This window comes from Myotis brandtii, unplaced genomic scaffold (assembly GCF_000412655.1).
Source record: "Myotis brandtii unplaced genomic scaffold, ASM41265v1 scaffold1647, whole genome shotgun sequence".
Taxonomy (NCBI): domain Eukaryota; kingdom Metazoa; phylum Chordata; class Mammalia; order Chiroptera; family Vespertilionidae; genus Myotis; species Myotis brandtii.
Genome location: NW_005356032.1, coordinates 391549 through 419366, shown reverse-complemented (window position 1 = coordinate 419366; position 27818 = coordinate 391549). Strand labels below are relative to the sequence as shown.

General features: G+C 40.3%; 1 protein-coding gene across 1 annotated transcript in view; it reads left to right on the top strand.

Annotated features, from left to right (window-relative positions):
• The window catches only part of LOC102258093 (metabotropic glutamate receptor 7), a gene marked incomplete at its 3' end in the record, with an annotated part of 416098 nt that overhangs the window by 1613 nt on the left and 386667 nt on the right, over positions 1 to 27818 (top strand). The gene's annotated exons all lie outside the window — the stretch shown is intronic.

The following is a 27818-nucleotide window of genomic DNA, read 5'->3' as shown; positions in this document are numbered from 1 at the left end:
CCAGGCTCCGGGCTCCAGGCGCCAGAGGGCAACTACGAAAGGGGAGGAAGGCGGTTGGGGCCCCTGAGCGGTGGGTTCCACCGCAGCTCCCTGGCCGGCGCTCCCGCAGCCGCTGCCCCGCCGCTCCCCTGCTGCCTTGAGTATACAAGGATGGCTTTGGGGTGAAGAAATTGAGGGTCTGAGACTGTGGGTTGCCTTCTCCTTGTCTCTCCATGTTTCTCGCTGAGTATCTTTCTCTCCTTTCTCCCTGATTTGTTTTTTCTCTATCTTTTACCCTCCCTTTCAGTTTCTGCCTCTCTTCTCCCTCTGCCCCCACCTCCGAGTTCGTGTCCATCGCTGTCTTGAGGCGATCCTTTCCTGATGCACAGCCAGCTCTCTCCCTGCCCGTAGTGCCCAGACCCCGCTAATCCCTCTCCAGATGTTCGGGCTGACTCTGGTGCCCTTTCGCGCCCCTGTTAAAGAATTGGCTCCCTCTCCAGGGCTTTTCCTAAGGATGTTGGGTTTCTGGAGGGGACTCCTTGTGAGATTCAAGCTGTCACCACATCAGCTCGCGGGAGTGTGAAGTTTGTGTTTGTGCCAGAAGGAGGGGTGCCTTTCAAGGCTGCAGCCTGATTTGGCCTCTCTGAGGTCTGAGCCTCCCTAACCCCTCCTGAGTAGGGATCCTGAAGATCCCTAGCTGTTTGCAAACCCAGAAGTGCTTTGGGGGCAGCCTGCACTCTGAGTTGACGCTTTTAGGAAGAGCTTGAGTTGTTGAAAGCAAAACCCAGAAGCCAGTGCTGCCTTCATCCCTGAGCTTCAGGCTGGACAACTTGAGGGCAGAACCCTGGGAGAGGATGCAGTCAGATCACCTGGGAATCCCCGGGCAATTCACAGGTTTTGTCCAGAGCCCCAGGGGTTGAAGGTGTGTTTGGTGTTTAGCATATTTAAACTATGTTGCTGCCTGTTTCTGTCTTCACTGGGAGCAGGGCAGTCCTGCAGATGGGCCTGACAGACAAAAAGAGTGAAATGTTCAAGTCCAGAGAGAGGCTGCAGACTCAGTGGAAGGACTATTGCTGAGCAAGGTTCCAGGGGGAGCGGATTCCTCTTCTGGTGTGTGACTCTGAGGCACTTGTGAGGAAAGACGCAGCCTGCCTTACCTTTAGTTCCTCCATCCCCTGGGCTGGGAAGGAAAGGAGCCGGATGCCAGTGATAGCAGTGTGGGTTGGGAGCAGAGCCATTCAGAGAAAACACTGTCATTTTCCTCTAATTTGCAAATTGCAGCTATTCATGTTGGAGTGAGCAGCTGGGGGGAAAGGGGCCCCCAGTTTTCACCTGCGTTTATTGAGAAGAGGCTGGTAGGAGGAGGAATGCATCAACTTGTAGCGTGTGCTGCAAGCTGGATGTAACTGGGTGTGCACATCCTGGTTAAACACTGCCCGTTTGGAATATATAGCGGCTTTTTTTTTTTTTTGCATGTGATCTTAGAGGCTCCTGGCATGCAATCCAACCCTCAGCTTCCAGACTGTGTAAACTTGCAAAATGAATAGAGAGAATAGTGGTATCCAGGCCCATTGTTCAAAGGCACAGTCAATTTAGGGAGAGAGGAAAAGAATGGGAGGTGAATCTTCTCTGGGATTGCTGGGTTCAGCTCAATTAAGATTGTCCTATAAAAACGAAACTCCTCTAAATGATTGAATTCTAGTTCTCTTTTCCCCAGTCCCTGTGGGTTGCTGTGGGGACCATGCCAGACCTATCATTTAAGACAGAAATGTATGATGAGAGAAGCTTCTAGGCTTTAGGGAAGGAATACCTAGTGACTCAAATGTGGGTTGCTAAGCGCTGGGGCGCAGGAGGGAGTAATGAGATAGTAATAGATGTGACAAATGCTGCTGTTGCCAGCAAAGCCTGGAATGAAGTTCCTCTCTGACAGTTAGGACCTGGGCAAGAATGACTGCTCAGATGTAGATAGTGTCTATGACTTCAAATCCTCGCTTGCCTGCTGGTGTACCGGACCGAAGATGTAAGCTGAGCAAGTCTCTCTCTCCCTCTCCTCTATCTGCACACTGAATTGGTTAGTAAGTGACATGTCTGAGGGCAGGATTCATATCCAGTGGGTCTTACAAATCCAGGAATTTGAGGCTAATGAAATTAGTGTGTGGCCAGGCTCTGCCAACTATAATTAAGTCACTGTTACTGCCCTGCAATGCATTTTCAGCCTCAAAGAAGCATCGGGGAGGAATTTCTGGAGATTTGTTTCTGAGCCTGTACAAAATAATACTCTCTGATGCTAAGAAAGATTAAATGCAAATTAATATTGACTATGAGTAACATATTTTGAAAATAATCACCGAGCAGGGATGGCTAAAAGTAGAGAGCTTATGTAAGACAGTGCCCAGAGGCTAAATCCCCTGACCACTGTTTCATGGGCTATAAGTAAGATCTATTATAGTGGAAAGTAATGGGAATGTGTTTATTCAAGGCTTCTCTGCTATTGACTTGAGAGCAAATACTCTGAGAGTGTAAATTACTCTTGCTACATCCTGGGTCTGAACGAGCCATATTTCATGTGTAGTGTCATCGTCTGAGCTGTAGACTTGGAATTGAATGGTTTCTGTTTCAGTTTTGTTCCCTCAACAGCAACTCAATGGAAAAAGTATCCACTTGACGGCTGGAGGCTGTTGACAATCTAAACCTGTGGCCCTTATACCATAAGTGAAATACATTTGTATATTTGTCAATGTTTCCTTTTTGTCCATTGAACCTTAAATATTATCTCAAACTTTTAGGGTAACATTATACCTAGTGTTCTTTCTTCCTGTTTTCTTCTTATCTATCTATCTATCATCTATCTATCTTATGTAATTGGATAAATTGGGTACCTGGTATGGTATTATTATAGTGGTTGTTGTTTTTAAAGCAACTTCAACTTACTCTTTTTAAAATTTCATAAATATAGGTGTCAATGCCATTTGGAATAGTTTCTATAACAATCTCTGCCTCCACATTTACTGTTTCAGGAAATTTACCTAACAGATGGTGAGTGGGCAATTTTTAAAGGGGCATTTTTTAAAAGAGCAGAGAGGGAAGGAAGAGAGATAGGCACGTACTATATTTGAAGAGACCTTCACGTGTATTTTATGTGTACATACTCATTCAGTCAGGATGTCTTTAGACATCTTTCCTTCAAGCATCATTGAAATAGTGGATGCCTTTAATTCAACTGTATAAGACATCTCTTTGTGTCCATAGTTTCGCTTGGAGAAAGCTTGCTCTTGTCAAAACCCCATAACCTTGTATTTCCAGCTTCCACTTTGAACATTTGAGTGAGTTTAGAGGAACATTTTAAGGATACATATTCACATCTTTGTAAATATTAGTCTAGCTGATTTCCCATATTCAGACTTTTCCCTTATTATTTTACTCATGTGCTCCTTCATGGTATACACACACCACACACACACACACACACACACACACACTAAGGCTAGTGATGAGGAAAATAAACTCCTAGGTCAACTTACTGCATGGTTATGACCCGGGCAGGGAGTAAGAATGGCGGAGTTTATAGTAGCACGCATAGCTCTCATTATTCAGTGTCCTATCCCTTTCATCTTGCACAAACACCAGGCTTTTCTTTTGGAAAACTGCCAACAGTGGCATTCTGCCTCCTCCATGGCCCCAGGGATGACTGGTTCAGATGTAGCCATCTGACTTTGGCTCCGCCTATCAGAATCCTCCCCAAGATTTTTAGTCAAAGAAAAATTGACAACTTGTCTTTTCTTCCCAGAACTTCCAAGCTGGGGAGACTTTCTGTAGAAAAAAAGGCATGCCGCTGAGCAAGGCTAAGTGATGGAGAGAGGCGGAGCCTTGATGGCATTCTGGAACTCCCAAACCCAACCCACTCATAACTGCATCCCTAAATCTCCAATACTTGTGGGGTGTTTGTTTGTTTTTAAGATTTCCTTTCAGCCATGTTGAAAGCAACTGAAAGTATCATAGCTACAACAGCCAATTTCCTATCTAATTCCTGATGTTATGTAAGGTCTGCTGACTGGAAATCAAGTGACAAATCCTATCTGTCAGCCCTAGTCGGTTGCTCAGTGGTTAGAGTATCGGCCCTGGGAATGAAGGGTTGTGGGTTCGATTCTGGTCAAGGGCACATACTTTGGTTGCAGGCTCTATCCCGGCCCTGGTTGGGATGCAGGGGCACATGCGGGAGGCAACCAATCAATGTCTCTCTCACTTTGATGTTTCCCTCTCCTTGTCTCTTCCCTTCCTTCTGCTCTCTCTAAAAAAGTTGGAAGAAATATCTTCAGGTGAGGATTAACAACAAAAAATCATACCTGATATTTTCTTTACTTTTAATATAATTCTTCTAGCCCAGGGTTGGGATATTCAAAACTTTGCATCCTTTCCCACTCTTCCCAACATGCACTGTTTGAGCTTCCAGCATTTCCCATCTTGATGCAGTTAAGAGAGAAGGCAGACACTTTCTGATGTAAACTGCAGCCTATAGGCCTTCCATTTGGAAGCTTTAGCGTCATACTTGGTTCCTTTCATTAAAGCCAATCTTTTGTTACTGTCCCCGGGGCACAGAAGCATTTTTATGGCATAATGAGTACGAAGTGCATTTCACTTGGAGTCACTCTATAGTAAGCATCAGCCTAAGGTTGTTTCTCACCCTTTTTACTTTAAACAGGCAAAAAAGAAAAGTGCTAAACACACCTTCGCAACAACTAACCTGCACATTTGATTACTATTTTAGAGGACATTTATGTAACACATAGTCAGACTAATTAATTAATGGACCTTTTGCCAGATGGCACAGTAAATATATATGTTTTATGCACTTAATAAAAATACAAAACAATAAAATCTTCTTACAGGAAAATATTTATCCAAGAAGAGTATTCTGCCAGCACACTTAATATTGTTAATTTCCATGTTTGACAAGTAACCTCCTTTCAGTTATATTTACTACTAAATGTTTCTTGGATCGAAGTTATAAGGTCAAAAATAAAATGCATGTGATTTCAATGATACAGGACACATACCTTATTTTAAGAGATCAGAAGTTCTCATTTCTTTTTAATAACAGTAGTAGTGACCATAAAAATGATTTGAGTCCTTGCTATGCAATGTACTATAAATACTTCATCTCATTTAGTTTTGACAACAGTCCTGTGAAGGGCATATTTTCCTCCCTGTTGTACAGCTGAAGAAAGTGATTCTCAAAACCTCAAATCACATAGCAGGTGAGTGTCAAAGATTAGATTCAGACTTAGATTTGCCCGACAATACTCAGGTTGTTAGCCACTAAGCATGCTGCTCGGTTGTACAAATGCAGAAATGCTTAAAATAATTATAGCTTTGCCTTCCCTGGAGTTATAGTGGCTTAAACACATCAAAGATGCTGATTGCTTAACCACATCTGTTTACAGAAAGGTATCATATTTTCTATTCTAAAACAAGATTAAGTCTGTGGATCTATAGAAACTTGAGTACACACCTCCAAATTGAAAGATGCCAGTTCTTCATCATTCAACAGGTAGCCCTGTGTGCAGGCAATAAATATACAGTAGACTTTTCATTCAAATAAATGAGAAAAGATGCTTCTCTTTGTCCTGATTCAGTGCCCATCATTATGGATTATGATGGCTCTTCTTAAACTTGATTTCATTCACTCCGCTCTTTCTGCAGACCTCCAGTGGGGAAATCCATCATTCAGATGTATGTGCAAAGTGAGAGGACTGTATTAATACAATTGCTGAAAGTCAAGTTGAAGAGCACAGGAAATACATCCTAATAAATGCAACATTAATGTTTGTGTGGGCCGCAGAGTGAGGAGCAAGAGAATTTTCAGTTTAATGGATTATTTTGCCTGTTGCTATAAAAGTGCTGCAGTGTAATAGTTTTATAATTGGTCATTTACAGAATTCTCCATCTCCGGGTGTTATGCTTTCTTCATTGTGTGGCTGCTGATAGTTTTCGCTTGGTCTTGATGGAAGATAGCAAGGAAGCCACACAAAGGGCTCAGACTGCTTTTCTGCATTATCATTTAGATATAAATATGCCCGTTTATTAAAGTCCTATTTTAACATTTTTTATGATGGTTTAAAATTAATTATGTTCTGAAGGTATTCGCATAGGCAGACATAAGGGGGGGTGTTTTCTAGTAGAAAACACACTTCTATCCAAGGACTTACTGGAATTTTCATCTAGGGGTTAAGAGTAAAATTCTGGAGTTAAACCTGAATTCATACTCCCCACTTATTACCTGTCTGACTGTGATCAAACAAGTACCACACCTCTTTCATCAATTTCTTATGTTCTGAAGGTATTCGCATAGGCAGACATAAGGGGGGGTGTTTTCTAGTAGAAAACACACTTCTATCCAAGGACTTACTGGAATTTTCATCTAGGGGTTAAGAGTAAAATTCTGGAGTTAAACCTGAATTCATACTCCCCACTTATTACCTGTCTGACTGTGATCAAACAAGTACCACACCTCTCTCATCAATTTCTTTTTTATAAATATGTTTTTATTTGTTTTAGAGAGAGAGGAAGGGAGAGGGAGAGAGAAAGAGAAACATCGATGAGAGAGAAACTGATCATTGATCGACTGCCTCCTGCACACCCCGAACTGGGGATTGAGCCGGCAACCCAAACTGGTGCATGGGTTGATGTTCAACTACTGAACCACACAGGCTGGGCCTCATCAATTTCTTTATCTTTGAAATGGGGCTAATAACAATATACCTGCCTGATTGAATAATTGTAAGGACTGCACGAAACAGGCATGGAAATATTTCAGCACCAAGTTTAGCATGCAATGAGTATTCAAGACATTTTAATGTTATTATTTTATTATTATGCTATCATTAAATGATATTCTTGCTTAGATGTCACTATTGCTAAATTTGCTATAAAAGTACTATAATAATCCATGCTGGATTCCACCTTTCTGTTTGTTTTGTTTAAATGGAAAATGAAGACACAGAGAAGAAGCAGGCACTTTAGTGATGCTACTCAGTGGAACGAGAACTCCCATGGCAATGCTTCAAGCAGATCATGAAGTCCACGGACCTAAGATAGTGGGGAGGCTGAGAGCAGTGGGCTGCAAAGTTGGCCAGCCCCAAGTTTGGATTCCATTGTGGCCCTTTTCTAGCTACAGAACTTTGAGGAAGTTGCTTAAACTTTTTGACCTTTACTGTTAGTTTCCTCACCTATATTTTTCCAGAAATATTTATTAAGCATCCTTATATGCACATGATTCTACATGCTTGGACCTATCATGAATAAAATAAAGAAGAGCTCTCTCTTTGTTTCTCTTTATTCCTTTTTATTTTCTTCCTTCCTTCCTTTCTTCCTTCCTTCCTTCCTTCCTTCCTTCCTTCCTCTTTATTTCTCTCTCTCTTTCTCTTCTCTCTCTTTCTCCCTCCCTCCTCTCGCTCTCTCTTCTCTCTCAGCTTACACTGTCACAGGGTCCCACCTGGGCTCTTAATTCTGCTGGTCACTTGCTTCTATCCATGGTGTATGCATCTGTGTAACGGCTGAGTGAAGCAGTAGTTTATTCGTTTTCATTGCTGTATAGTATTCCAGCAGTGTAAGTGGAAACAGATGAGTGCTATGGATCAAGCATAGGGTACCTTAGAAGCTGGTGAGTGCGACTGGATAAGAAAAAGACTCTGGAGCACTGAGGAGTATTTGGTTGTGAGTGCTGGAGGGGTGTATTCTAATTTTAAGTAAGGTATCCAGGATAGATTTCATAAAGACTTGCAGTGGGGGAGTTGTTAGAGGGATTTGGGGGAGACCATACCCTGAAAGCAGTGTCAAAAATCAAAGGTAGAATTATGTCTGGTGGGTTAGAGGAGTATCAGGGAGGTCTGAGTAAGTGAGTGGGGAGGAAGGGGCAGCAGGAGGGCTTGGGGTCAGAGATGTGATGGGATAGATGGGGTAGGTCCTTGAAGGCCATCGCAAGCATTTTGTGTTTTACTCTAAATGTAGGCAGCCAGTGGTAGGATTTTAGCACAGGTGTGCATGACCTCTCTCTTGCTTTAGAATAAGTCTACCTGTGGTATTGAGGATGGGGAGAAAGAGTGGAATCAGGTGGAATCTCAAGAGGCAATTACTGGTGTCTACAAGATAGATGTTGGCGGCTTGTGCCAGCATATTAGCAGCAGATGTTCCAAGAAGTGGCGGATTTGGAAGGTGTGACAGCATTTCCTAGGAAGGGAATGCAGATGTGAAAGGAAGAAATGGGGCAAGGGCGAATACAGGATTTGGGGCCTGGGTCAATGGAAAAGTGAAGCTGCTATCCCCTGAGAAGGAAAAGGCTTAGGAAGAAACATACTTGAGGGACTGCAGATCAGTTTTGGAGATACAGAATTTGAGATGTTTTTTGTTTGTTTGTTTTAAATATATTTTTATTGATTCCAAAGAAGAAGAGAGAGAGAATCATTGATCGGCTGCCTCCTGCACGCCCCACACTGGGGATCGAGCCCGCAACCCCAGACACGTGCCCTGACCAGAATCGAACAATGACCTCCAGGTTCATAGGTCCATGCTCAACCACTGAGCCATGCCAGCCGGGCTTTGAGATGTTTCCTTGATATCCAAGTAGAGATGTTGAATATGCAGTTGTATGAGCAAGTCTGCAGTTCTAAGAAAGGTCTAGACCAGTGGTCGGCAAACTGCAGCCCCTTGAGTGTGGCTCTTCCACAAAATACCATGTGCGGGCACACACGTACAGTGCGATTGAAACTTGGTGGCCACACTCAAGGGGCCAAAGAGCCTCATGTGGCTCGCGAGCCGCAGTTTGCCGACCACTGGTCTAGACTAAGGATACATTTTAATCAAATATGTTAAGAATGATTACATGGAAATGTCATTATAAAGATTAAATGAAGTAAGGTGATTAACACTCTATTCTCAAAACATTTATTTAATAAGTATTAGCTAAAAATAATTATATGGGAAAAAAATCCTGTACAATTGAGCATTGAACAACATGGGGACTAGGGGCACCAACTCTCTTGCACAGTCCAAAGTCCACATATAACTTCCCACTCACCAAAAACTCAGTGTTCCCTCGGTATCTGTGCAGGAATGGTGCCAGGACCCTCACAGATACCAAAATTCATGGATGATCAAGTCCCTTACCTAAAATGGTGTAAAACAATGCATATCATCAGCCCTCCATCTCTGTGGACTTTCAATCGCAGATCAAAAGTACTGTTTTCAATTCATCGTTGGTTGAATCCACAGATACGAAACTCCTGGATACAAAGGGCTGACTGTATATTTATTGGAAAATATATGCATATAAGTGGAATCATGCAGCTCAAACCCTAGTTTGTATTCACTCCAGTTTGTATTCACAGTAAAACTGAACAAAATGGTGTAAATTATTGTAATAGTGTGTGTGTGACACATACCTTTCACTCAGATATTGTGGCCACAACCACATTTTGTAGGTTTAAGTTAGTTGTGATAGGGTACCTCTTTAATTAGAAGAAATTGTGAACAATCTAGTTCAGTGCAATTATTTTATGCCTCATCAAACTCAGTGGAGAATTTGCATCCCTGATATACATCAGAGTTTAAGTGGGAAAAGTAATGTCTTATACTTATAGTAACCATATGGATAGCTACTTGCAATTGAAAGCATGGCAGGGAAATTTTTATTCATGGTTTTGAGTTCCCTTTGGATGTCTGCAAATCCTTGAACAGCTTTTGTAGGGAAACCAAAATTCTGTCCATATTCATTTGGCTACCAGATATTGGTTTAAACATGTGCTTAAACTTAAAAAAAACAACAACAACAAAACGTCCCTGATGTGGGGGCATGTGTTCCATTCCAGTCAGGGCACATACTCAGGATCCGGGCTCATACAGAAGACAACTGATTGATGTTTTTCTCTCTCTCTCCCTCTCCCTTTCTCTCTCTAGAATCATTGGAAAACATATCCTCGGAAGAGGATAAAAAATAAACACATGACCACAATGTCTCTGCAAATCTGTAATTTCATTTTAACACTATCATTATGTAAACCATATTTTAATTGTAATTATAACAAATTTTAGATCAACACACATCTATTTCTAGTGTGCAGGAGGAGCAGCATGTAGTAAATTTTATCAAAATGTAGCATCTGAAAAACAGAACAGAGGGTAATTGTGTAATTTTGTATTCAATTAAATTCAGTAGAGTTGGCATAATATAATTAAGATTAAAAAAACCACTGGGGCACCATGCCTCACTCTTCTAACACACCACAGAAAGATTTAGCATCTTTCTCTACAAAAATGGAGAAAGGAGGAGGCCAGAGATGAATACAAGCGTGAGAAGAGTGTAACTATGAAAAGTGAAATGAAAATGAACTATTACTTTTGGATTTGATAAGTGGGAAAAATCTACTAGGCGTATGCCTACTGAGGCTACATTTTCTGAAATACTTAGGCCCAGTGTCATAAGCAGGGACTTATAATCTCTGTTTCTTGTTTCTTGATAATTGGTTGAGAAAGTTATCACAGGAATTGTATCTTACTAGCAAAGACCATTGTGTTGAAATGATTGGCACTCCCTGAGCTCCCACTCTCCAAGCTTGCTCTCTTTTTTGTTCCGGATTTATTTCAGTTTAGAGTGTAGGAGTGGGTTATGGGAAAGATTGTTGGAATTTCTCTATCTTCAGGAGGCAATATAGCATAATGGCTAAGACTGTAGGTGCTGGGTTTAGTTCAAATCCCTGCTTTCCACTTGCTAACCATATCAGCTTGGGCAATTTACCTGATTACCTGGGCCTCAGTATTCCCTTTGGTAAAATAATCATAATGATATTCCATCCTCATAAGACTTTTTTCAAGGTTAAATGAGGTTACCATTGCCAAGCTCTTAATCCGATGCCTAGAGTACAGTGATGCTTATTTATCATTGTGGTGTTCATTATTATCATTGTTGTCATTATCATCATCATCCCAGGTGTTATCACTATCTTTCTAATGACTCATTCCATTGGTCTCCAACCCCATTCCTGTCATGTTTCTGTACAAGGGTAGAGTTGTGACAGAGCAATTGCTTCCACTGGTATCTGGCCCCTACTCCCTACTCATCAAGGGGGCTTTACCAGGACACCACTTATTGCTGCTCGTTTAAACAATTCCTGTTTTGAGAAGGGCAATTGGATGTTGAGGCCAAGCAGGGTCAAAGAGAGAGGATTTTCTCTCTCCTTCATCCAGGGGACAAAGTGAAATACTCAAGCTTCAGAAGGAGATCCAGCAAAAGGAACAATGTTGACTTGTATAGTTCTGTGATTCAGAACAAGTCAGACAGACTGACTTTGAACTCATTGCCATCACACACTGACAGTGCGATCTTAGGTGTAAACTCTCTGAGCCCCACTGTACGTCTGGAAAGGAAGGGGCTACTATTAGGATCTACTGCAGAGCATTGTTGTGAGTAATAAATGAGTAAATTCTCTCAAAGCATGCAGCACATCGTTGGGCATACTGTCAGCACCTAATAAAGTTTAGCTTCCATGACCACTACCACTGCTAATGTTATTAAGGAGCTGAACAAACCTGAGGCCCTTCCTTTTCCCAGATCGCACATAATCCTTTGGACGGCAGCTTGCATTGATCACGAGTTGCTTGTGTGCAAAGCCTCCTGAGCCCAGGGTCTCCTCAACTGCACTTCCAGTTCGGGGACAGAGTCCATGCCCCCACTGCCACCATCAGCATTGCCATCGTTGGCACACCACACGGAGCACGCTCTGTATGCCAGGCACCAAACTTAGCCCTGTACATGCATATGTCAGGCAGTTTTCACGCTCAGGTTGGAGTTGTTGTTTTTTGTTTGTTTGTTTTTTAATCCAGTTTATAGATAAAGATGCTGAAGTATTGAAAAGATAAGCAACTTGAAATGTAGCAAGAGGTGGAGCCAGGATTTCAAACCCCTATTTCTCTGACCTCAGGAGTCCTTAAATACAGGGTGGGACAAAAGTAGGTTTACAGTTGTAAGTGCACGAAAGAGAGAGTTTATTATTGTATAATTATTTACTAATTGCTGTATTATTTTCCATATGGACACCTATGAACCTACTTTTACCAACACCTGTATTATTATAATACCACACCTTGGTAAGAAAATCTTCCAGCCACTGCAGTAAGTAGAGACGATTCTCAATCATCATATCCCTCTAGTCCCCATGCTACCCTCACCTGGTTGCTGGAAGGGAGAGAGGGGGACCTTTTGAAAGACCAAAAGGAACCAAGCCTGGCCTACATGGCTCAGTGGTTGACCTATGAACCAGGAGGTCATGGTTCGATTCCCGGTCAGGGCACATGCCTGGGTAGCAGGCTCCATCCCCAGTAGATGTTTCTACCTCTCTATCCCTCTTCCTTCCTCTCTCTCTAAAATAAATTAAAAATATATATTATAAAATAAAGGAACCTACTCCCTTAAACCTTTTCAGAATCAACTAACTAATGTTTTATTTTGTTAAGAATTCCCCTCCTCCCGCTGTTCCTTTTGGTACTTACCTTGCCCTTTTTCTATTTTTCTGTTCTGTACATGACTCATCCGCTCTATTTAATGTTAATTTATTGGAGGTCAAGTATAGGGTCTTACTCACACTGAAGTACAATTATCTCCTGTGGCGTGTAGTGTAGGCCTTCTTCAGTTACTCATTTGAGTTTTGTTGAATTGTGTTCAACAACAGTTCTTTAAAAGTTACACAGAAAATGCTTTCTTGTAAGGAAAACTTTTTAATTATTTCCATTTTTATTGAATTTATTGAAAAACTTTAAAAATAAATTTTTAGCTGATTATTTTTATAGGATTATTATAGCAGTTCTGGATCTTCAGGTAACTTTTTTTAGATTAAGTACTTCATATTACCTTGTTTTAACATTTAATAATAAACCTGAGTTTTCTCTATCAAACTTATGAGGCTTCACTAGAATTTAACTTAGGCTATTGCCCTAGCCAGTTTGGCTCAGTGGATAGAGCATCAGCCTGTGAACTGAAGGGTCCCAGGTTCCATTCTGATCAAGGGCACATGCGGGGTGAGGGGTGGGGATTTGTGGGCTCATTCCCCAGTAAGGGGGCGTGCAGAAGGAAGCCAATCAATGATTCTCTCTCATCATTGATGTTTCTATCTCCCTCTCCCTTCCTCTATGAAATCAATAAAAAATATATTGGGGAAAAAAAACTTAGGCTGTTGATTATGTGTTGGTGACTTTTCTGTTTACAATGATGTCATTTGAGACAGGGGTGAGCTGGTTGGAAAGGTGCACTTTAGAGCCATAAATTGGTTTTCTAGGGGACTGGCATAAAGGACTGAGTTTTTTCATATTTCTGCAGAAGTAATAAATTGTTTTATTTGTGTAATCCATTCAGGAGGTATAAAATTACTTTCAAAGTGTTTATCCTAATTTGTTCATGTTCTTTTCTTTAGTCTTAATTGGAAAGAGGATAGGTTGAATTGAAGAAAGTCATTATGGCCACTGAGACCACAGGGGTAGGAGAGACAATTCCCTGAGTTTTGTTTTCATCTCTTCCCTGTTAATATTAATTAGCTAATGTCTTGAGTGCTTACTTACAAGGTGAAGGTACTTTGCTGACCATTGCAAATGGGTTGTGTCATTTAATCCCTTGATAGTCATACAGTAAAAATATGTGCTATTATAATTGTTGTTATTTTTGCCTATAATGCACACATGGATCAGAGCCTCAGCAGTGATTGCTTGCTCATTAAAATTTGGTAGAAGTGGCCCTGGCCATGTGGCTCGGTTGGTTGAACATCGTCCCTTGCACGAAGAGGTTGCCAGTTTCATTCCTGATCAGGGCACATGCCCGGGTTGTGGGTTCAATCTCTGGTAGGGGACATGCAGGAGGCAGCTGATCCATGTTGTGCTCTCACACAAATGTTTTTCTCTCTCCACCTCTCCCTTCTCCTTTGTCTAAGAATCAATAAAATATTCTTTTAAAAATAATTTTAAAATAAAAATATAAGTAAACTATTAAGGCTGTGTTAAGTTTAAAAGAGGCAATACTTTTTAAAAAATATTGTAGAAGGGGAACTTGGACTCAGGTCTCTCTGACTCCCAAATCAGTGATTTTCCTCACTAGGTTAAAGTTGTGTACCTCTGTGAGAGTGGACTAGATAGTTTCTATAATTTCCTAAGCTGTAACTTTTTATAATTGTATTTCTGGTTTCAAGCTTGCAGGGGTAAGGAGAAATAGGGAAGAATTCCAACCTATTGAATGGTATTTTTCTCAGATAAGTACTATGTCTGCTTTATGACACCAATTCATTCATCCATCCATTCATTCATTCATTCAGCATACATTGAATGTCTACTATGTGCAAGGAACATTATGGTAGAGTGAGTGCCCCTTCCATAGAGGTCCGAGAAGCCTGGCCTGGCTTGCCTGCTGTGTATGGGGGAGAGCTTGGTGCTGAGAGACTCGCTTGTCCCACACCAAACAAGGCATCCTCACATTATTTCACAGGCATCTTGATGCCATGGTTCAGCAGCACACCTGGATCTTACTGTTTTTGCCTGGAATTAATGCTAAAAAGGCTTTTGGTTTTGACAGGGAAAGTGGGTGCAGTCATGGGCTTGCTGGTACTATGTATGTGTGACATCATGTATCATCAGCCTGTAGGGACCTGCCATCCCCGACTACTTCTGCTTTTTACAAACTAAACAAGTACCTTCTTACTCCTCCGATGGGCCAGCTCTTGAGGAAGACTCTAGAGCAGCGGTTCTCAACCTGTGGGTCGCGACCCCTTTGGGGGTCGAACGACCCTTTCACAGGGGTCGCCTAAGACCATCCTGCATATCAAATATTTACATTATGATTCATAACAGTAGCAAAATTACAGTTATGAAGTAACAACGAAAATAATTTTATGGTTGGGGGTCACCACAACATAAGGAACTGTATTAAAGGGTCGCGGCATTAGGAAGGTTGAGAACCACTGCTCTAGAGCCTAGCATACTCCACTAAGTACATCACTGGCTAAACAAACGCTTTTTCAACCAGTGCTCATTCAGTGACCAGTGAGGTAGACTGACATTCCACTGCTAAGAGTAGAAAATGTTCCTTTACGCTTCATGGGGGAAATAGGCCATTGGATATGATTTCTTTAGTTTAAAATGTTAGCTATAAATATTTAAATATTTCCCTCAATTTAAAATTGTTCATACAAAATTGTTTATATATGTAAACAATTTTAAATTTAGAGTTTATATATATATATATAAAATTTGACTTCTCTAACAGTAACAAATGAAATTATTAGCAGACACACATACACACACACCCACACAAGAAAATAGTCAATCATATTTAATTCAATAACATGCTTTTTTGTAGATGCGTGGTTATGGATTTTATATCTGCAGATGTATTTGCTGAAGCAAATATTTCTTTCACTTTACACAAACTTGAATTCATTTAATACCCATACAGCATGTTTCAAACGTCGCAGTACAGTTTTAATCTTTAATAGCATCAGAAATATGGAATTACAAACATACCAATGAATCATTTGAAAGTTTAATTATTTAAATTTCATTTCTACGTTTTGTGAAGTTTTGAAAAATAAACATTTAATTGTATTTATCTGTTTCCATCTGTGTGATTGAAGATTGCAAACACTGACTGAAAGACAAAAAAGTGAAAATTAGAAAGGAGAGGCATTATTCAAAATGATCACAACTAAGAAAATGGCAAGGAAATGCAAAGAATAAAGCATTCAAAGGGTGCTTTTTCTGAATGTGTAGTATTTCTTCTCTGAAGGAGTTAATCTTGAAGCTCTGCTAAGACCTTTGAGACACTTGTTTAATGAGCAACTACTTCGTATCTGAGATGGCACTGAACACTAGAGATTCAATAATAATAACAGTAATAATAATATCATAAATAATATAAGCAACAACACATCTTCACGGAAATTCCTTGCAAGACAGTAAAGTTCACTGGGAAGACAGACAGTGAATCACACATTATAAGTGGTAGGGGTTGTCCTGGCCAGTTTGACTCAGTGGATTGAGTGTCAGCCTGTGGGCTAAAGGGTCCCGGGTTTGATTCCGGTCAAGGGCATGTACTGAGGTTGCAGGCTCCTCCCATGTGCAAGAGCAACCAGTCGATGTGTTTCTCTCACATTGATGTTTCTCTCTGTCTTTCCCTCTTTCTTCCACTCTCTCTAAAAATCAATGGAAAAATATACTCAGGTGAGAATTAAAAAAAAAAAAAAGGTGGCAGGGATTCTCACGCCTTAGTGTGCTGAAGGGTCCTGGCAGGCACACTGACCAGGCAGATTCCTGGACCCCTTCTCCAGCTGGATGGGTTTAAGGTCCTGGGAACTTTATTTTTGGTGAACATCTCCAAGAGCCTGAGACACATGGATGTTCTCGGTTGTCCTTCAGTGCGCATCAGATTGGCATGAGAGTCTTGTTAAAGCACACAGTCCACGCTCCTCCCCCAGAGTCTCTGGGTCAATAGTTTTCATTTCTCACTGTTCTCCACGTGTTGCTGGCATTGCTGGCCCGGGGGCCATACTTGGAGAACCACTTGTTTGTGGAAAGCACCTGAAAGTCTGCCGTCTGGGATTGTGCATGTCATGAATGAGACAGGCACAGGGAACCACAGGATGGCAAGATGGTAATACCCTAAATTATCTATAATAATAAAAGCATAATATGCAAATCAACCGAACTGACAACATTCTGGACGAAGCCGGGGCTGCAGCCACAGGATCGAGGCAGCTGCTGCAGCTGCTGCAAGGGATCGAGGCAGCTGCTGCGGCTGCTGCAAAGGCCTACTCTTGCATGAATTTCGTGCATCAGGCCTCTAGTATTGGTAATAATAGTAACTAGAATGGATTGACCCAGAGAAATGACAAGAATTTTAGCTCATTTAATCCTTTTCATAAGGTATGCAGGTGCTACTAAGTGTCCCCATTTTGCGTGGGAAGCTAGAGAAAGTATTAATTTGGCCAAGTCCTAAATTTCTGTGTCACAGATTAGGTATTCAAATCTAGGAAGTCTGATCCCCACGCTGTTAACCATTCTGCTTATAGAGAGGATGGGAGGTTGTCAACCAAGGCTTCCTGATGGGAATGGCCCCCGAGTGTAGATAGAAGGATGAGTGGACATAAATACTTACTCCCTATTTTTGGAGGGGGTGTATATCTGGGCTTCCAGAGGAACTTGCCCTCCCCACACATCTACCCTTAGCCTGTCTGATTATCAGGAGTCTAGAACAGGAGTATGACTATGGGGTGCTGGAAAGGGTTCTAGAAATGCGAAGTCAGAATTTCATATCTGTTAGCAATGAGTTTGGCCGAACAAACAGAAAATGAATAAGAGACTTTCCTGTATGTAGCTGGTCTCTCTAATATTAATTCAGCTGCTGAAGAATGTCAACAACAGACATACTTCCAGCTTCCACATCTCTGGGCTGTCTCTGTGATCCCCTTCCTTGCAAGACAACAGATGAATCTCCAACAGCGTTCCAACCATTCAGCACAGGGGGAGGGAGGGAGGGAGGAAGGGAGGAAGTCTGCCAAAATCATGAGCCGATGCACAGAGATCTCATCAGCTAGGGATGTAAACTAGCCACTTCAGCCTTAAGGATAACAGTACCTCCTAACTCAGGGTTCTAATAGCAAGGAATGAGGAGAGGGTGGTTATTGACTAGGCCACTAACAGTGTCTGCCCAGATCTCCTTCCCACTATCCCAAACAAATACCTCCAAACTCTATTTTATTACATGTATTTTACTTTGAAGAATGGTAAGGATATGTTACTTATCTGTAAATAGCCTCTTAGAAAGGGTACAATTATATAATTATACTACCCCCTAGAGAGCTTCTTTCTTCTAAAAACTCTTTGAAAACTGTCCAAGGTTAAGGACATTTTGATCTTAATTTAGTAACTTGCTGTTGATTATGCTGGAATGACGTCCTCTCTCTGCAGATGTTCTGTCAGGCTTTCGAAAATTCTGGAAGAAGTGGACAGAGAAGTTTTATGGTACATATATAAGCAATGTGAATCTGTCTGAAATAAAATCCACTTAGGGACCAAAAGTCATTTCATGTTTTTGCTATTTTTTTCCTCTCTCTACATTTTTATGATTTTTTTCTTTCCAAAATGTCTTTGAACAAATCTGTTAGATATCCCCCATCCATTTCCCCTGCCTGAATTCATTCCTGAACATTCTTCAGCATGCTGTCTCTTGCTCCTCTTTGTTACAAGCATTTCTCTGGTCCTCACCCCTTTCTTATCTCATATTTGGACTCATATTTCAAACTAAAGCAACTGTCTGTTCTGACTTTTCCATCATTTGAAGAACCTGATTTTGTGGGGAAATGTAGCCTTTACTGATTAACTTAAAGGTAAGCACTATGTGGAAGGTTTCTGAGAATTCAAAAAATAAGATAAAAAAATAAATACTGGAAAAAAACAGAACTAATTACATTCAAATATTTCATTTTACAGATAAGGCAACTGAGGTCTAGAGAAAAAGATTCATTAGTTAAACATAAACAGATAAACCTTCAATATCCATAGTGTGACACATTGGAAGTTCATTTCTATCTCACCCAGTAGTTCAGTATGCACTTTGGTGGTTTGGGGGCCAGTTCTCTGCTCATGTGACTCAGGAACCCACCTTCCTTCATCATGTGGCTTCTACATTTGGCTCAAAAAGTAAAGGAGAAAAGGCTGCAAGCTCAAGTATCAACTTATTATCCTTCAAATATAAACTACTCCTCCTATTTCTGGTCACATTCCTTGGGGAAAAAACAAAACAAAACAATAATGAGGTCACTGGTAGGTAGCTGCCAGTGGAGATGGAGAGTGTTGTCCCTGGCTTGGTTCAAGCGATGCCTCTACAATCTGGAGGAGCTAACCAAAGGCTTTAGTCAACAGTTGGTCATTTCTGCCACAATGTGAGATTATATTTGGACTCATATTTCAAACTAAAGCAACTGTCTGTTCTGACTTTTCCATCATTTGAAGAACCTGATTTTGTGGGGAAATGTAGCCTTTACTGATTAACTTAAAGGTAAGCACTATGTGGAAGGTTTCTGAGAATTCAAAAAATAAGATAAAAAAATAAATACTGGAAAAAAACAGAACTAATTACATTCAAATATTTCATTTTACAGATAAGGCAACTGAGGTCTAGAGAAAAAGATTCATTAGTTAAACATAAACAGATAAACCTTCAATATCCATAGTGTGACACATTGGAAGTTCATTTCTATCTCACCCAGTAGTTCAGTATGCACTTTGGTGGTTTGGGGGCCAGTTCTCTGCTCATGTGACTCAGGAACCCACCTTCCTTCATCATGTGGCTTCTACATTTGGCTCAAAAAGTAAAGGAGAAAAGGCTGCAAGCTCAAGTATCAACTTATTATCCTTCAAATATAAACTACTCCTCCTATTTCTGGTCACATTCCTTGGGGAAAAAAACAAAACAAAACAATAATGAGGTCACTGGTAGGTAGCTGCCAGTGGAGATGGAGAGTGTTGTCCCTGGCTTGGTTCAAGCGATGCCTCTACAATCTGGAGGAGCTAACCAAAGGCTTTAGTCAACAGTTGGTCATTTCTGCCACAATGTGAGATTAGCCTAAGGCTATGGGTGTGTATCTGGGAGTGTGTGTGTGTGTGTGTGTGAGAGAGAGAGAGAGAGAGAGAGAGAGAGAGAGAGAGAGAGAGAGACTGTGCAAATGCACACACATATAGGAACACTTTAGTATATGTACCAAATATATAGTCTGTATGCGTTAGGCTGACATTTGGGAGCTTCTATTTTGTAAAAAGAGTATAGATCAGATTTCCTCTTGTTGACCTTTTCTAGTTTAAGATCACAAATATCTATTTCTCTTCATCCTGCTACCTCACCCCAACCTCAGTAGCAGATGAAAACTGTGAAAGAAATTATTCAAAAATCTCCAATGCTTTGAAGGGTAATACAATACTGAAATCTTAACAATATTATTCTGTGAAACTTGCACCAATCTGAAATGATGAATTTGTAGGAAGTAAATGTAGATTGATGCAAAAAAAGCTGATTTTGCTTTTACACACAGGCTTTGAATCATGATGCAAAATAAATGGAAAATTAGAGAAATCTAAGCCTTCTTATTGAAAATTAAAATAATTTTAATTGTAAAAGTTATACAAACTCATTGCAGAAACTTCAAAAATTGAGAGGATGTGAAGAAAAAAAAGTAAAAATAATCTCAAAATCCCATTTCTGATAAATGATCTCTGTAACATTTTTGAGAATTTCTTTTAAGTCTTGAGGGAAAGAAAACACACAATGCAAGCATAAAATACCTTTAATTAGATCAAACTATAAAATGATTTTGTGAGACATTTTTACTTGGCAGTATATTATGAGCATGATTCCATATCACCTAATAAAAATCTGTGTCATCATTTTAATGGTCGACCAGCATCTCATTATTTATTGAGCCAGTCTTAGGTTACCCCTGTTTTGCTTCTCTAAACAATGAGAGAAACATCCTTGTTCATATGTCTTTAAGCATCTGTTCTTTCTTGGAATGGATTTCCAGATCGCAAGTGGCTGCTTGTCAGTTTGGTACATACTGACATATTGTCTTCCAGAAAGCTTCCCCTGCCTTACTTTTCTACTAGAAATTTAACATCCTGTGTGGTTCCTGACTCTCAATAATACCATTATCAATTTGCTTAAATCTTTGTCATTCTGATGAGTAAAATATGCCACAAATTATTTTAATAGTATTTCTATGATTAATAATAGTGAGATTAAACATATTTTCATATATTTATTAGCTGTTTATAGTTCTTCTTTTCGGACTTTATGACCTTTACCCATTTTTCTCATCAATTTATAACAACTTTTTATATTGATGTGTTTATTTTGTTATTATAAATACAGTTTTCTGTTAATTTACTAATTTTTATTTAATGCTGTACGATTTGTTCAGTGTTATTAAATCTATTAAAAATGCTTTAGTGAACACAGGCACAGGGAAAATTATTAGTCACTCTCATACGTTTTATAATCAATTTATTTTCTTTTGGGCAATACGGGAATGTAAATGCTTATTTCATGTGGCTGGGAAGAGTCAATCCCCTCTGGAAGGGCTTATAGCCTCCGTGATGCAGTACTTGAGATGTTACAGGTAGACGGATGTATAATAGAAAAGTCTATAAGTCATACTCCATTGGTGGTAGCCTGATTTATAAAAATAGCATTTGAGGTTGTGTGCTTGCCATCAGATAAGAAAAAATAATTTTCTGGAATGAAATGCTAATATTAGCAAAAACAGCTTCTGATAGGCTCATGGCAAGAAGGGAAGGGTTGTTGGAGTGAGAGCTAGCAAAAAGTCCCCTCCAAAACAGCTAGGACTGTAAACTCTTGGGGTTTCTTGGCCCAACCAGCCTAGCTAGTGTGGGTTGTTAGTAGGGTGAGTAGATTAAAAAGTTCAAGAGTTCATCCTTGAATCTGGAAATGAGCAGCAGACTGTGTCAAGCAGATGTGATCAATTGGTGGTGTGCAGACTTGGAGTATCCCCCCCCATAGACCTTAAAGTCAGTGTGAGGCAAAATGACAACACAAATTATATTGATGGCAGTATCAATGAGGTGACATTTAGTCCTTTAAATGACCCGACTTGTTTTTGCAGTGTGCCATCCATTGGGAAAACGGCAACGCCATTTGACAGATCCATCTGGTACAATGAATGAATCTGACACTCACATTTTGAAAAACTGAAATTGTATCCATTTGTCAAGAACAGTGGTTGTTTGTTCTGCTTTATTCCCCCAGGTAGAACATTGTAGGCAGTAAGATGTTACCCCATTTCACCCCTGGAGCTGTCCAAAAATTGAAACTGCCTCATCAGGTAGTTAGCTCCTTGTCACCAAGAGTTTTGTATGATCAGCAAATTACAGAGACTATTTATAATTTTGTAAGTATTGTGTTCACTAGGGCATCCACGTTATTCTAAATAATCTAACAATAGATTAGAATAGTTTTGAATATTTTTATTTGATTAGTCATAATCTTATAGTTAGGACATTTATCTTAATTTCTACCAGAAAACATGCCCTTTTTAAAAATATATTTTATTGATTTTTTACAGAGAGGAAGGGAGAGGGATAGAGAGTTAGAAACATCGATGAGAGAGAAACATCGACCAGCTGCCTCCTGCACACTCCCCACTGGGGATGTGCCCGCAACCAAGGTACATGCCCTTGACTGGAATCAGGACCCTTCAGTCCGCAGGCTGACGCTCTGTCCACTGAGCCAAACCGGTCAGGGCGACATGCCCTTTTATATGTGTCAAACCACTATCCTGTACACTTGAAACTAATATAATATTGAATGTCAACTATAATTGAAAATAAATTTATTTTTTTAAAAAAATATGTTTTTACTGATTTCAGAGAGAGGGAGGGAGAGGAGGGAGAGTCAGAAACATCAATGATTAGAGAGAGTCATCGGCTGCCACCTGCATTCCCCCTACTGGGAATCAAATCAGAAACCTGGGCATGTGCCCTGACCAGGAATCAAACTGTGACTTCCTGGTTCAGGGGTCCACGTTCAATCCCCAAGCCACATGGGCAAGGCTAAAATAAATTTAAATTTAAATTTTTTCAAAATAAAAGTTTTAAATAAAAAAAGAAAGTGAATATAACCTGTGACTGAGCGATCTCACCTTTTGATAAAATACCTAAGAAAAATTCTTGTGTATGTATAGCAAGAAACACACAGATAATCAATAAATTATTTTTCAGTGAGAAACCTATATAACCTAAAAATTACCAATAAAAGGCCTAAATACAACAAAAGCAAAAAACAAAACACACACACAAAAACATGTCCTTTTTGTCTCACAGCCTAGCTCTGTGGTCTTAGGCAAGTCACTAACCTGCTTGGACACAATTTTCTTTTATATAGAAATTCATGCATGGGTAGGGTCCCTAGGCCTGGCTGGCGATCAGGGTACACACATACCCTTCTAGTACTTATATTTTTTGGTGACTAGGTTTTTTGCATTCAACATTAAATTTGTTAGATTCATCTATTTCAATACATGTGTCTCCAGTTTATTCATATTCACAGTTTTATTCTATCACTAGAGGCCTGTTGCACGAAGAGATTTGTGCAATAGGCCTTCCCTTCCCTTGGCTGCTGGCACCGGTTTTCCTCCTGCAACCGAGACCCAGGCCTTTGTTCTGGCTGGGCTCAGGCCGGAGCTGCCCCGGAGCTGTCAGGCTTCACTGCTCGGCAGGCCCCAGGGCTGTGAGGCCTCGCTGCTCCGCCTGGCACCGGGGCCATGAGACCTCGCTGCTCTACCTGGCGCCAGGGTGTGAGGCCTCGCTGCTCCAGCCCCGGGGCCATGAGGCCTCACTGCTCCGCCAACCACGGGGCCATGAGGCCTCGCTGCTCTGCCTGGTGCCAAAGTGTGAGGCCTCGCTGCTCTGGCCCGGGGCCGTCAGACTTCGCTCCACCGCTTGGAACCTAGTATGCAAATTAGCCGCCATCTTTGTTGGCAGATAATTTGCATATCGCACAGATTAGCCAATGGGAGGTGTAGTGAAGGTACAGTCAATTACCATGTTGTCTATTATTATGTAAGATAGAAACAATATTATATGCTTTGAAGGACTGCAGAAAGATGACTGGCAATGTTTCTAAAGTGCCTAATACAATGGTCGGCAAACTGCGGCTCATGAGCCACATGTGGCTCATTGGCCCCTTGAGTGTGGCTCTTCCACAAAATACCGACTTCTGCGCATGGGCCACAAAGTTTCAATTGCACTGTACGTGCGCGCCCACACGTGGTATTTTGTGGAAGAGCCACACTCAAGGGGCCAAAGAGCCGCATGTGGCTCGCCAGCTGCAGTTTGCCGACCACTGGCCTAGTAGATAGCCTGGCCCATAACAGTTACTTGGTTAATTGTAGATGTTGTAAATTTTATTTACAAACATTGGTGTGTGGTTTTTTGTGTTTGTTTTTTTTTTTATATCAGGAACTCTAAACTTTATTCTGAGAGTGAAGAACTTTGACAACTCAGAAGGCTGTTTGGACTCTTCCAGTGATATATATATATAGATCATTTATATTAATGGAATAAATGATGTTTTTGGTGACTCAAGGGTGATGAGAAACTAGGTGAAGGTTCAGTATACACCTGGAAATATAAACGGGTTTTCATGCCCAGTGCAAATGTAAGGAAGGCATTATTCCCACATTTTTTTTTTCCCAGAGGAAATTGAAGCTTAGCAAGACCAAGTCACTTGCTTAAAACATGAACTCAGGTCTGAATCACTCCACATAGATGCTCTTAACTACTTAAGTGCTGTAATTCCACATCTGACTTTGTTTGTTATTATTGTTTTTAACTTCTAGGCATCTGATCTGAAATTCCTTTCTTTATTTGGAAAATTTTCCACTTAGTGAATCTTGGTGAGAAACAGAACCTTCTTCCCAATATACAAGCTGGAAATACCAGACACATTGTTTACTCTTTTTTCCATCCCCACCCCGCACCCCCCTACAGCTGGAAGACAGGTGACCAAGGGATGGCCAATCACATCCTTGTCCCAGCTTTAGAATTAGAAATAAATGATGTGAAGAAGCAGGTTCAGCAGTGCCTGGGTCGTTCTGTTCCTGCAGGGTCAGCAGCAGGACATGTGGCATCACTTGGACGTGATTCTATAATTTCAATAGGATGGCCTTGACTTCCAATAGTGTAGTCTGCTTCTAGTTACTGAGACCTACCCCATAACCTTTCAAAGAATTTCTGCTGGAATCAGCCATCTCTGGTCTTCCTGTTATACAAGGGTGACCTACTTATCCAGGCAGATGGAACATATTCCTGTCAGAACCAGAGGGCAGGAAAGTTCCCTGAACATCTGAACCTGGGGGAAAAGACCTAAGAAGGAAGGCTTTAAGCCAGTTCTATTGTATTTTCATTTTATCTGCAGCTGCCTGTTTCACTGACCACCTGCTAAGCACCATATCCTTTCACCTATCACAGACGGGTGAGCAAACCCAGGCTGCCACCCAGAGGCCCATCGAGCTGTTCTGTGGACAGTCCAGGAGGTGAAAGACTTCACTGAATGTCTTTGTCACTTGACACTATATTGTTCCTCTCTTTGGAAGGCAGATTCTGCTGTGAGTGACAAGAATATGTTTAACCAAGACATAAATGGACAGGGGTTGCCTGGCAGGTGTGGCTCAGTGGTTGAGTGTCGAACCATGAACCAGGAGGTCACTGTTTAGTTCCCCATGTGCCCGGGTTTCAGGCTCAATTCCCAGTAGGGGCGTGGAGGAAGCAGCTGATGGATGATTCTCTCTCATCATGGATGTTTCTATCTCTTTCTCTCCCTCTCCCTTCCTCTCTCTGAAATCAATAAAAACATGTTTAAAAAAGGACATAAATGGACAGAGGTGAAAGGTGCCAAAATTGACTGCAAAAACAAGTATTATCTGTTATTTGATGGTGTTAGGACCCCACATACAAATGTGAGTCATTGAAAGGAAAGATGTATGGCCCAGAGAATGTTAAACTTCCATGTGCTAATATGTCCTTGATCTAGCATAATGGTGATGTAACACTTATCGGCATTGCCTGGGTGAAAGGCATATCACCCTAATGACTTTTTATTCCCACTCCAACCCTGTGAAGTAGGAGATATTATTATTCCATTATCTTCAAGATTCAAAAAAAAATTAGTTTACCTAAGATCATAATTGGGTGGTAGAGCGAACTCTGCTTGACTCCTCAACCTGTGAGCTTAGCAATTACATTGTTTGATGCAGATCCATTTAAATGTTGCCAAAGCAATGAAACATGAACCTACTTCCGGCTGATTCTAACTCAGAAACTGGAGCTAAGAGCAAAGCACTTGAACTAAGATGACTTTATAAACAATGGATAATAAAAGGAGATTGTTTTAAGTACATTTGCATATTGCGTTAGCTTTTGAGTAACTCACTAACACAAATCTTAATCCAGTCTCTAATATCATTCATCTCTTGTATAATATTTGACTTTTGAGGCAATTATCTTTTTTCTTTCCCACAAGCACAAACTGAACATTCAAAACATGCTTACCAACTTGAGAATATATTCCCTATTTATTCAGGGGCTAAGTAAGAGGGACATAGGACAGAGACATAAGTAAATCTCATTCACACAGCATTAAAATTATTTTCCTATTTTTTATTAAAATATAGTTAACATACAGTATTATATTAGTTTCAAACATTCAACATAGTTATTCAACATTTATCTTTCTAATGAAGTGATCACCACAATAAGTCTAGTACCCATCTGAACCATGCATAGTTATTACAATAATATTGACTATCTTCCCTGCACTGTACATTACATTTCTGTGACTAATTGATTTTTAAAAAATAATAGTTTATTGAATTTTTAGAGAAAGAGGAAGGAAGAGGGAGAGAGAGAGAAACATAGATGTGAAAGCACAGTATCTATTGGTTGCCTCCTGTATGTCCCCCACTGGGGATCCAGCCAGCAACCCTGGGATGTGCCCTTGACCAGGAATGAAACCAGCAACCTCCGGGTCCACAGGATCATGCCCAACCAACGGAGCAACACCAGCCTCATTGATTTTCTAAGTGGAAATGTGTACCTCTTAATCACCTTCACCTTTTTGCCCTTTTCCCATCCCCTTTTACATGTAGTTTGTTATTTATATTCTACTAGAGGCCCGATGCTTGCCTTGGCCCTCGCAGCCCGGGCTTCGTCCAGAAGGTTGTTTGGCTGTCCGGTCTAATTAGCATATTATGCTTTCATTATTATAGATTTTAATAGCACTTTTAGAACATCTTAAATTTTTAATCCTTTCATTATTATAGATTTTAATAACATGAATAATTATAGACTGATGACAAATTCACCAGACTCTACACTTTCCTTCCCAAATCATGAAAATAGGATGGAAAATAAGGCAGTGAGTGGAAAACCTACATATATTTTTTTATTGGTGGTATGAGATGCTAACCTTTATATTACTCCCTTAGCATTCCCTTTCAATTGTTTATTGTACCTTCAGTGAACGTGAGCGGCTTCCATTAGGATAAATAGCAGTCTTGAGGGCAAACCTAAGGAGAGAAAAATGGAAATTTTAGGTTTTGGGAAAATCAACCACATTTTTTTTCAGTAAAAACAGAACAACTCTTTTTGTAAAGTTCAGCACCTTAAGTTTCATGGTGAAAATCTTTCCACTTATAACCATTTCCTACAAAATCCCAGAAAATTGCATCCGTAGAGTGGTACCAAGCACACCTATTTTATTTATCTCTGCCATATTTATTTCCTGCTATATTGACATTAAAATTCATAGTGGGGTTACATAGTAAGCAGTGTAAGAAATTTTTATGACATTTGATTTAAATCTCCAAAGTAAATTATAGATGGAGATGCTATCAAAGTCACATGAGGGGGAAAAATCTAGAAATATTCTTATGTTATCAAATGTACTAAAATAGCGAAAGCAAATCTTATTTTTAGCCAATAAAGTATCATTCCTTAGGTGATATTATATTATGGCAGAAAAGAAATGTATGCATCTCCTGACCCTATTCTAAAATTGCTAAGGAGTGGGGACAAATGAACTAAATTAATTGTTTTGGGTTAAAGTTGTAGTTTTTAGTAGCCATCCTTCTTAGTGAGTTTTCTGAAGCAAATGTAGTTCATTAACCATTGCCACTAAATACACTTTTGTGTACATTTACAAAAAGGTATTATCAAATATATATATATAATATATATTTAAAATGAAT